Source organism: Tursiops truncatus, chromosome 2 (assembly GCF_011762595.2).
Source record: "Tursiops truncatus isolate mTurTru1 chromosome 2, mTurTru1.mat.Y, whole genome shotgun sequence".
Lineage (NCBI taxonomy): Eukaryota > Metazoa > Chordata > Mammalia > Artiodactyla > Delphinidae > Tursiops > Tursiops truncatus.
Window position 1 is genome coordinate 103,775,069 of NC_047035.1, and position 9,328 is coordinate 103,784,396.

Genomic DNA, 9,328 nt, shown 5'->3' on the forward strand with positions numbered 1-9,328 from the left:
AGTTAACTCCATCAGCCTGCCTGAGTGTTTTTTAAAACCGAAATGAATTTAAACTCAATTCAAGCCTGCCAAGTTAACTGAACTAGCCATAGCTTAAGTAAAATAATTATTCTAGGGAGTACTGTCCTTGAGTGTTTTTGGATTGACAACATTTATATTACTGGCCTGAATTTTCACGTTCCTCAGGTCCAATAGTCTTCCATTCTATCTAGAGCCATTATGACATATGGTAAATGAAATGCAATTTTCCCCAGTAGCTTATAAAAAGGCTAAAAATAACTTTTACTTCACCTGCAAAACTTTGCTACCCACATTTTCCCTTATGAGGAGGAAACTCATCAATAAAGAACAGGACAAAGAAGCCACAGATTGGAAAGAGCCAAAGTGAAAGCCTGTGGATTGTCTCTTAAATCAGAGACCAAACCCTGTTCTAGAATAATCCATTTCCAGTGTTGGTAGTTTATGGGAATGCGGCCTTGAAAGAAAACTGTCTTCTAACTCAGGTTCCATATTCAATTTTGAAAGAGTGTGTGGTGCTTACGTAATGTTTCCAACGAAGTGGACCAAAAATTGTTTAGAGATGTACTGTTTTCTGCATAACATTCTCTTATTATATAAAATATGCATATTTAGTTTAAAACTAGTTGACTACTCCAGATAAATAGGGTTATATAAAAACGTTTTGCCATATTCCTGAAAAATTACTGTATTTATCAAAACATGTTTGTAGGTTGCAAGATGTTAGTTTAATGGAATGATGCTCTTGGCTAGATGTTAACCTTAATGGAAACAACAAATATGGGTTCTGAAAAAGTTTAACACCCCTTTCCTCATATAGTGCCAATCCTTCTCTATCCTACTCCATTCCCAAAACATTTAGCTTACAGAAAAATGTTCAGATTCCTCACTGAGGATTCAAGGCCTTGGTGTACCTGTCCGGCCCTGTCTCCCACTACAAGACCATACCCCAGCTGCACTGGTGGATTCTAGGTTCTGGGAGAAGCACATCAGCCTCCACATTGCTCACCCCAACACTTTGCTGTAGTCCTGCTGCACCTGGCCTCTCCTTCCTCTCTCTGCTTCACTCACATGACTCTTACCCATCTTGATGAACCTGGTCATACATCCCTTTACCAAGATGGAAGACTTTGAGTCCACAAACTTCTCCCTTCCACAACAGTTCAGCATTTTCTGCTTATGTCCCTTATCTGGTAATGACATGCTACCCATTATTGCTAGATATGATCTCAAATTTTCATCCATCTCCCTCCAACTAGATGGTGAGATCATTTGGGGCACAATCCATGTCTGGATTATTCATGTTTGGGTAAGAACATGGTAACAAACTCCAGTATTTATCATCATTATCATCGTCATCAAAGTCTTAATAGTACCTTACATTTGGATAAAGATATACTGTTGGTACAGCCATTTTAAAAAGAGAGTTCTACTCATTCTCACAATCACTCTTTGAAAAAATTATGACAAAATTATCTCCATTTCATGGAGGAGGAAGCAAAGACTTGAAATTTTGTGATTTACCTGACTTCAAGTAGTAGAGTGTCAGAGCCAGGATTTCAAGCCTGACTTTTTGGGGGGTATGGGGGGAGCTCAAGAGAAATAAAAATTCATTTCGACTCCAATATAAGTTTGACAAAAAGAAGCTATTTAAAAATTACTAAATGAAGATGAACATATCTTCCTAATTGAAAACTACTATCACTTACTAAGTATGTGCTCTCTACTACTAAAGCATTTACACATATGATGCCATTTAACCCTCATAAAGTTCCAGAAGAATGGATATTACTACCCCCTTTTTACAGAAGACGTTCACACATTTTAAGTAATCTGTCTAAAGTCACATAACAGAAAGTGGTGGTCCAGAGTATTTAACCTTAGATGGTCTGATTCCAAAGCACATTCCCTTTCTATTACATTGAGCTGCTTCTCTAGAACTCTAAAACAAAAGCCTAAAAAGTCTTAAAATAAAATCTACTCAGATACTCCTACAATGAAAAGTAGGTCTATACTCTATCTCACATAAAGATTCATTGATCGTATTTTTGTTTGTCATGTTGCACTCATTAATTCTAATCAACTTACTACCTAAGCTCTAAAAAGGATATAGGACTTATGATTCCTGCTACAATAAAGTATACAGTAGACTGTGATATGCATATATAAATAAAAATGCATATTGTAAACCTTAGAGCAACCAATCAAATAAAAAACAGAAAAAGACATGTATAGCTAATTAGCCAACAGTGGACACAAAATGGAATTGTTAAACAACTCAGTCCAAAAGAACGTAGGAAAAAAGAAAGGAACAGTAACAAATGGGACAAATAGGAAAGAAACAGAAAGATGATAAATTTAAACTTAAACATACTAATACTTTTATTAAATGTAAATGCTCTAAATACTCCAACTGAAAGACAGAGATTGACACACTGGATATGTACTCTAAAATCTACTTTAATGCACAGAAATCTCTTACATTCCTATACACTAATGATGAAAAATCTGAAAATGAAATTAAGAAAACACTCCCATTTACCATTGCAACAAAAAGAATAAAATATCTAGGAATAAACCTACCTAGGGAGACAGAAGACCTGTATGCAGGAAACTATAATACATTGATGAAAGAAATTAAAGATAATACAAATAGATGGAGAGATATACTGTGTTCTTGGATTGGAAGAATCAACGTTGTGAAAATGACTATACTACCCAAAGCAATCTACAGATTCAATGCAATCCCTATCAAACTACCACAGGCATTTTTCACATAACTAGAACAAAAAATTTCATAATTTGTATGGAAACACAAAAGACCCCAAATAGCCAAAGCAATACTGAGAAAGAAAAAACGGAGCTGGAGGAATCAGGCTCCCTGACTTCAGACTATACCACAAAGCTACAGTAATCAAGACAGTATGGTACTGGCACAAAAACAGAAATATAGATCAATGGAACAGGATAGAAAGCCCAGAGATAAACCCACACACATATGGTCACATTATCTTTGATAAAGGAGGCAAGAATATTCAATGGAGAAAAGAAAACCTCTTCAATAAGTGGTACTGGGAAAACTGGACAGCTACATGTAAAAGAATGAAATTAGAACACTCCCTAACACCATACACAAAAATAAACTCCAAATGGATTAAAGACCTAAATGTAAGGCCAGACACTATCAAACTCTTAGAGGAAAACATAGGCAGAACACTCCTCTATGACATAAATCACAGCAAGATCCTTTTTGACCCACCTCCTAGAGAAATGGAAATAAAAACAAAAATAAACAAATGGGACCTAATGAAACTTAAAAGGTTTTGCACAGCAAAGGAAACCATAAACAAGACAAAAAGACAACCCTCAGAATGGGAGGAAATATTTGCAAATGAAACAACTGACAAAGGATTAACCTCCAAAATTTACCAGCAGCTCATGCAGCTCAATATCAAAAAAACAAACAAACCAATCCAAAAATGGGCAGAAGACCTAAACAGACATTTCTCCAAAGAAGATATACAGATTACCAACAAACACATGAAAGAATGCTCAGCATCATTAATCATTAGAGAAATGCAAATCAAAACTACAATGAGATATCATCTCACACCAGTCAGAATGGCCATCATCAAAAAATCTGCAAACAATAAATGCTGGAGAGGTGTGGAGAAAAGGAAACCCTCTTGCACTGTTGGTGGGAATGTAAATTGATACAGCCACTATGGAGAACAGTATGGAGGTTCCTTAAAAAACTACAAATAGCACTACCATACGACCAAGCAATCCCACTACTGGGCATATACCCTGAGAAAACCATAATTCAAAAGGAGTCATGTACCACAATGTTCATTGCAGCTCTATTTACAATAGCCAGGACTTGGAAGCAACTTAAGTGTCCACTGACAGATGAATGGATAAAGAAGATGTGGCACATATATACAATGGAATATTACTCAGCCATAAAAAGAAATGAAATTGAGTTATTTGCAGTGAGATGGATGGACCTAGAGTCTGTCATACAGAGTAAAGTAAGTCAGAAAGAGTAAAACAAATGCCGTATGCTAACACATATATATGGAATCTTAAAAAAAAAATCATCATGAAGAACCTAGGGACAGGATGGGAATAAAGATGCAGACCTACTAGAGAATGGATTTGAGGACACGGAGAGGGAGGAGGATAAGCTGGGACAAAGTGAGAGAGTGGTATGGACATATATACACTACCAAATGTAAAATAGATAGCTAGTGGGAAGCAGCTGCATAGCACAGGGAGATCAGCTCAGTGCTTTGTGACCACCTAGAGGGGTGGGATAGGGAGGGTAGGAGGGAGGGAGACGCAAGAGGGAAGAGATATGGGGATATATGTATATGTATAGCTGATTCCCTTTGTTATAAAGCAGAAACACACCATTGTAAAGCAGTTATACTCCAATAAAGATGTTAAATTAAATAAAATAAAAACTACAGATGAAGACCTAGTTTAAAATAAAAAATAGACAAAGGACCTGAGGTGATTTTTTACATTTTTTAAACTTTTTCTAGCTACATTTCCCATTCTCTGGGCTTGCTCTGTTTTTCAGCCATGTAAGTTCATGGGGTAGTATAGGACTCAAAATATTATCCAAGCCCTCTGTCTAGGTATTAACCAAACTACTATTCAACAAAACTAACAAGGAAAAGATTTGCCGGACTGTCCGGTGTTGAACCACAAAGCAAGTATTGATTTTTCTTCCAAAGAAACAAGGAGATAAAAATTATACAGGTGTGTTTTGTTTTTTAATTTAAATAATTTACTGTAATAATAAAAACAAGGCAAATTCATTGTAGAAAAACTTGGATATCTTCACAAACACAACAAAGAAATTAAAATGATGCAATATCATGCCATCCATAAAGAACCACATATGATATTTCAGATATTTTTCCTATTATCAAAAAACACTATATCTATATATTTTTTCCAGAAATAAGATAAAACTTTTTTCATTTTAAAATAAATTGTGAATATCTTTTCATGTTAATACATCTTCTGTAAAAGTCTAATGACCATTATTCTATCATATGGGACACTGTAATTAATCAGAACAATAACTATGGCCAACATATATTGAACACTTACTGTGTACAAGGCACTATGCTAAGAGCTTTGCAATATTCATTTAGTCCCAGTTCCTTACTGTGTAACTAACTGACATTATTAATTGCCATACAACATTTTTGTATTGCTAATAGGACAAGTTGCCTTATTTTACAGTAAACACTAAATCTTTCTTTGGCATTGGTTTGGCATTATGCTATTCCTCCTACCTCCAAAATGTTGTTTCTTTCTATTCCTAGTATACATGCCCACCCAAAACAATAGTCCACCTGTTGAATGTATCCGTGACAGTATGTGCCTCAATTGCAATAGAAATAGAATTTCATTCATTGATCCAAATTCACTCTGGTGAATGTTTTGAGTACTTCAGCATTGCACTGTAGTATCTGCAAATCCCCTACTTTTTGTCTTTGAGTTTTGTCCAAGTTTTTTGCTATAGCAATGCTGTAATCAACCTCCTTGCAGGCATTTAAGTAAACTGTGTCATGATCGTACTGTGATTTGCCTGATGTCCAGATGTTCTCACTCACTCTCAAGACCTGAACTATGTACCCAGATGCTTACCTGATGTTGTGTATGAGAATGAATCTCCCTCAGTGGTATGCTGGAGGCTGCTTGTGTCAGTTTGGAGGACTTGATTGTGTGTATCTCTTTCCAACTCAGCATTCAGTTTTTTCACCCTGAAATCATCCATAAGGGAGTACTTACACCACAGAAATCGGCAAATCCCAACCATCAATCGGGGCGCTCTTTTCCCTGGAGGGCTTGTGGTTACATATTTACCAGTGCATCTCTGTACTGTATTAACTTATTGATGAGTTAATACAGGTATCTTGTATGCAGCAGCACACAGTGACTCAGTTGGCACGATTCCTAGTCAATATAGTGTTGTCTACCAGCCAAGCAGTCTGCAACATAGCAGTGCTGAATATATAGTGTGGCCCAAGGTCACACAGCCTGTAAGTGGTGAAGTCAGAATTCTAACCTGAGATGTTCTCTGTCTCCAAGGCCCATGTTCCTCTACTCCATTCTGCTGCTTCCGGAGAGGGCAGGCTCTGGACACAGACTGCCTGGCTTTACCGCTTGACCAGCTACATAACTGCGGACAAGTTACCTACATTCTCTATCCCTAACTTTCTTCAGCCACTAAAAAGGAATAAGAATAGCATCTATTTCATTGTGATATTATAAGGATTAAATGGAGTAATGAATTCAAGGAACTCAGCACCAGTGCCTGGCATATAACAAGTGCTCTATAAATATTAATTACTATTAATATATATATTTAAAGCATATAATGTGATAAATCAGAATCTTTTATCTAGCAATTATTTATCTTTTATCCCACAGTGTTCTTTTAAGGTAAAGAATGTTTGACAGCTTTGTTTTTAAAAAAGCTTTAAAATCTAATTGAACACAGAAATTCTTCTTTTTTTTAACATCTTTATTGGAGTATAATTGCTTTACAATGGTGTGTTAGTTTCTGCTTTATAACAAAGTGAATCAGTTATACATATACATATGTTCCCATATCCCTTCCCTCTTGCGTCTCCCTCCTACCCTCCCTATCCCACCCCTCCAGGTGGTCACAAAGCACCCAGCTGATCTCCCTGTGCTATGCGCAAAATTCTTCTTTTAACAGCTGATACATATTTCAGTAAATAAGTTATGGTTCCATTACAGAAGAATTATTTACCAGTTCATTTGTAGATCAAGTTCCCTTAAAAGCAGAGGAGCCTTAGATATCTGAATAAGTGATTTCCTTTTGAAAAATTACAGTACCATGACCTGAATACCTTAATTTTAGCTAATCAGTAGAAATCTGGTTGTTGTTACCTTGGACAAATAGTCCGCTTTGATTTCTCCTTATAAGGAAGCATGTGCTTTGGACATAATATTCTTATTGTTTTAAGGAATATATCTTGATAAATGGAAACATGAGCTTTCAGTGGAGACTCTACTTCTACTAAAGTTGCTTAAAATAAGTTAAATATGCTCTCTCAATTCCTGTCAATTGATAATGTGGAAGAAGTTTTAGGGACATGATTATCTATAAAACAAAGACAGCAACAGACTGAATAGAAAAGTGCCTGGCATATAGTAAGGCCTCAATACTTATTTACTGAATGAATAATTAAACCATCTGCAGTGACCATTGTAGTAACACACATACACACACAGATATAACACACACAATGGATATATTTGATGTACACACAGATATAACAACTAATAAAACCATATAAATCTAATCTAAAATACAAGTTGTAATGTATATCATCACTGTATTTCTTGTAGTTCATGGGAAAAACACTTTGATAGATTTTTATAAGATCGTGGTCCTTTTCTTGAAGTTACCTGGCAGCCCCAACACTGAATTTAAGTAAAGGGGATATTGGCCTGAGAGGTCATTCACAGGAAGACAGAATTGTTTTATGGCAATCAATGGTGCCCCTTTTTTTGCAATCAAACCTGATGGCAAAGAGCTAGTCCTTTTAGCCAGGAACATTTTACTCCATTGATACTCCATGCTATAATGAGATAGTATGAAAACAAATCCAACATGTGAAATCTCTTCATTATTATTTTTTTGTTGTTGTTTTCTAGAATTTGGATTTCAATGGTATTTCCCCTGATACTTCAGTGAAACTTTAAGATAGTTTCCAGTCTTCTGTGAAGTTTTGACAACCGAAGGCAATTTCTCCCAGCACAAAATCAACTTGCCTCTCAGGTCTGCCCCAAGTTGAAACTGTCAGCTACCTGAAATCCTAGCCAGACTGCTAAAGGCCAGGGACAAACCAGAAAGAGGTTTTCTCTCTCCCAAAGTTCCCTCAGAAACTTTTTACAGCCTGGTTGTCTAAGGGATCAGAAATGCCAAAATAAACAAAACAAAACAATCCAGTATGAAGTCATAACTTGAAGGTCCATAAAGTATAACAAGCACCTAGTGTGACCTGGCCCAGCCTGAGAGAGACCTCCAATAGCTCAAAGACACTCAGGGCTGTCCTGCTCTTCTCATCCTCCTGCTTTCTGTTCATCCCGGGCCAGATGAAGAAAGGAAGCTGGAAGGGTTCTCCAGCTAGTTCAGTCAAGAAATAGGGGAGAGGGGCTTCCCTGGTGGCGCAGTGGTTGAGAGTCCGCCTGCCGATGCAGGGGACACGGGTTCATGCCCCGGTCCAGGAAGATGCCACATGCTGCGGAGCGGCTGGGCCCGTGAGCCATGGCCGCTGCGCCTGCGCGTCCGGAGCCTGTGCTCCGCAACGGGAGAGGCCACAACAGTGAGAGGCCCGCGTACCGAAAATAAGAAAAAAAAGAAAAAAAGAAACAGGGGAGAGATATTTTATGTGTCAAGAAACTTAAGTTCCCCTCTTCCTCTGCATCACTTGTGAAACGAAGGACCTGTTTATTTCACTTGTCTGGGCCTCAGTCCCCTCAGCTGAAAAGATAAAGAGGACCAAGGCTTTAAAAACATGATATTTCAAAGTTTAAAAAAAATCCTACAACTTACAGAGTGTTTACTGTGTTCTGGGAATTCTGCTAACTTCTTCATATATGTTATTTCATTTTACTTTCACAATAGCCCATCCTACTGATATTATCCCTACTTTATAGATGAGAAAACTGAAGCTTAGAGAGGTTAGGTAACTTGGTCAAGTTCATGGGGAGATGGCAGAACTAGAATTCAATCCCAGGCCAGCTTGTTCCCTGTTCCAAATTGCACATCTTTACCCACTACCCTGAGCTGTGCCTGACATACCTTTCATATTTCTGTAGCACTTGACAGTATCATAAAGCAAAGTCAAACCAAAGTCTCCGGAGATCCTCTGGACACTCCTCTAAGTGTCCCTTTTACAATATGTTGTCCTCTTATCCATTGGCATTAATAACCCAGTTCTATGTCGTGTTTGATGGCAAACGTCCATGCAACAGAAAGAAGCCGCAGGATCTTATTTGGTCATTTCATTTGCGCAAGCAAGGCTCTATGGAGTCCGGACGTCTGTGACTCATCCATCAGCTCTGGAATATCTTTCAAAATTTACTGATCTCCTAACAGGAATGGGCAATGGCTTCACAGAAAATGGAAAGCTTTGAACCTTTGCCAAAATCTCAAACCCAAACGAAACCCAAGTGTTTATGTTGAGTTTGGGTAAAAACTTTGTTCTTCTGGCTCCTGCAAAGTCAAAGATGTCTCTCTTTCCGTTCCTCC

At 37.4% G+C, this 9,328-nt stretch overlaps 1 protein-coding gene across 1 annotated transcript in view; it reads right to left on the reverse strand.

Moving 5' to 3' along the window:
- The window catches only part of RORA (RAR related orphan receptor A), a 929,914-nt gene extending 923,664 nt beyond the window's left edge, over positions 1-6,250 (reverse strand). Inside the window, exons 1-2 of the mRNA XM_073801103.1 lie at positions 6,107-6,250; positions 5,686-5,801 (exon numbers count right to left, since the gene is read on the reverse strand). The gene's annotated coding sequence lies outside the window, so the exon portion shown is untranslated. The remainder of the gene's footprint in view (positions 1-5,685; positions 5,802-6,106) is intronic.
- Between the last annotated feature and the right edge of the window lie 3,078 nt (positions 6,251-9,328).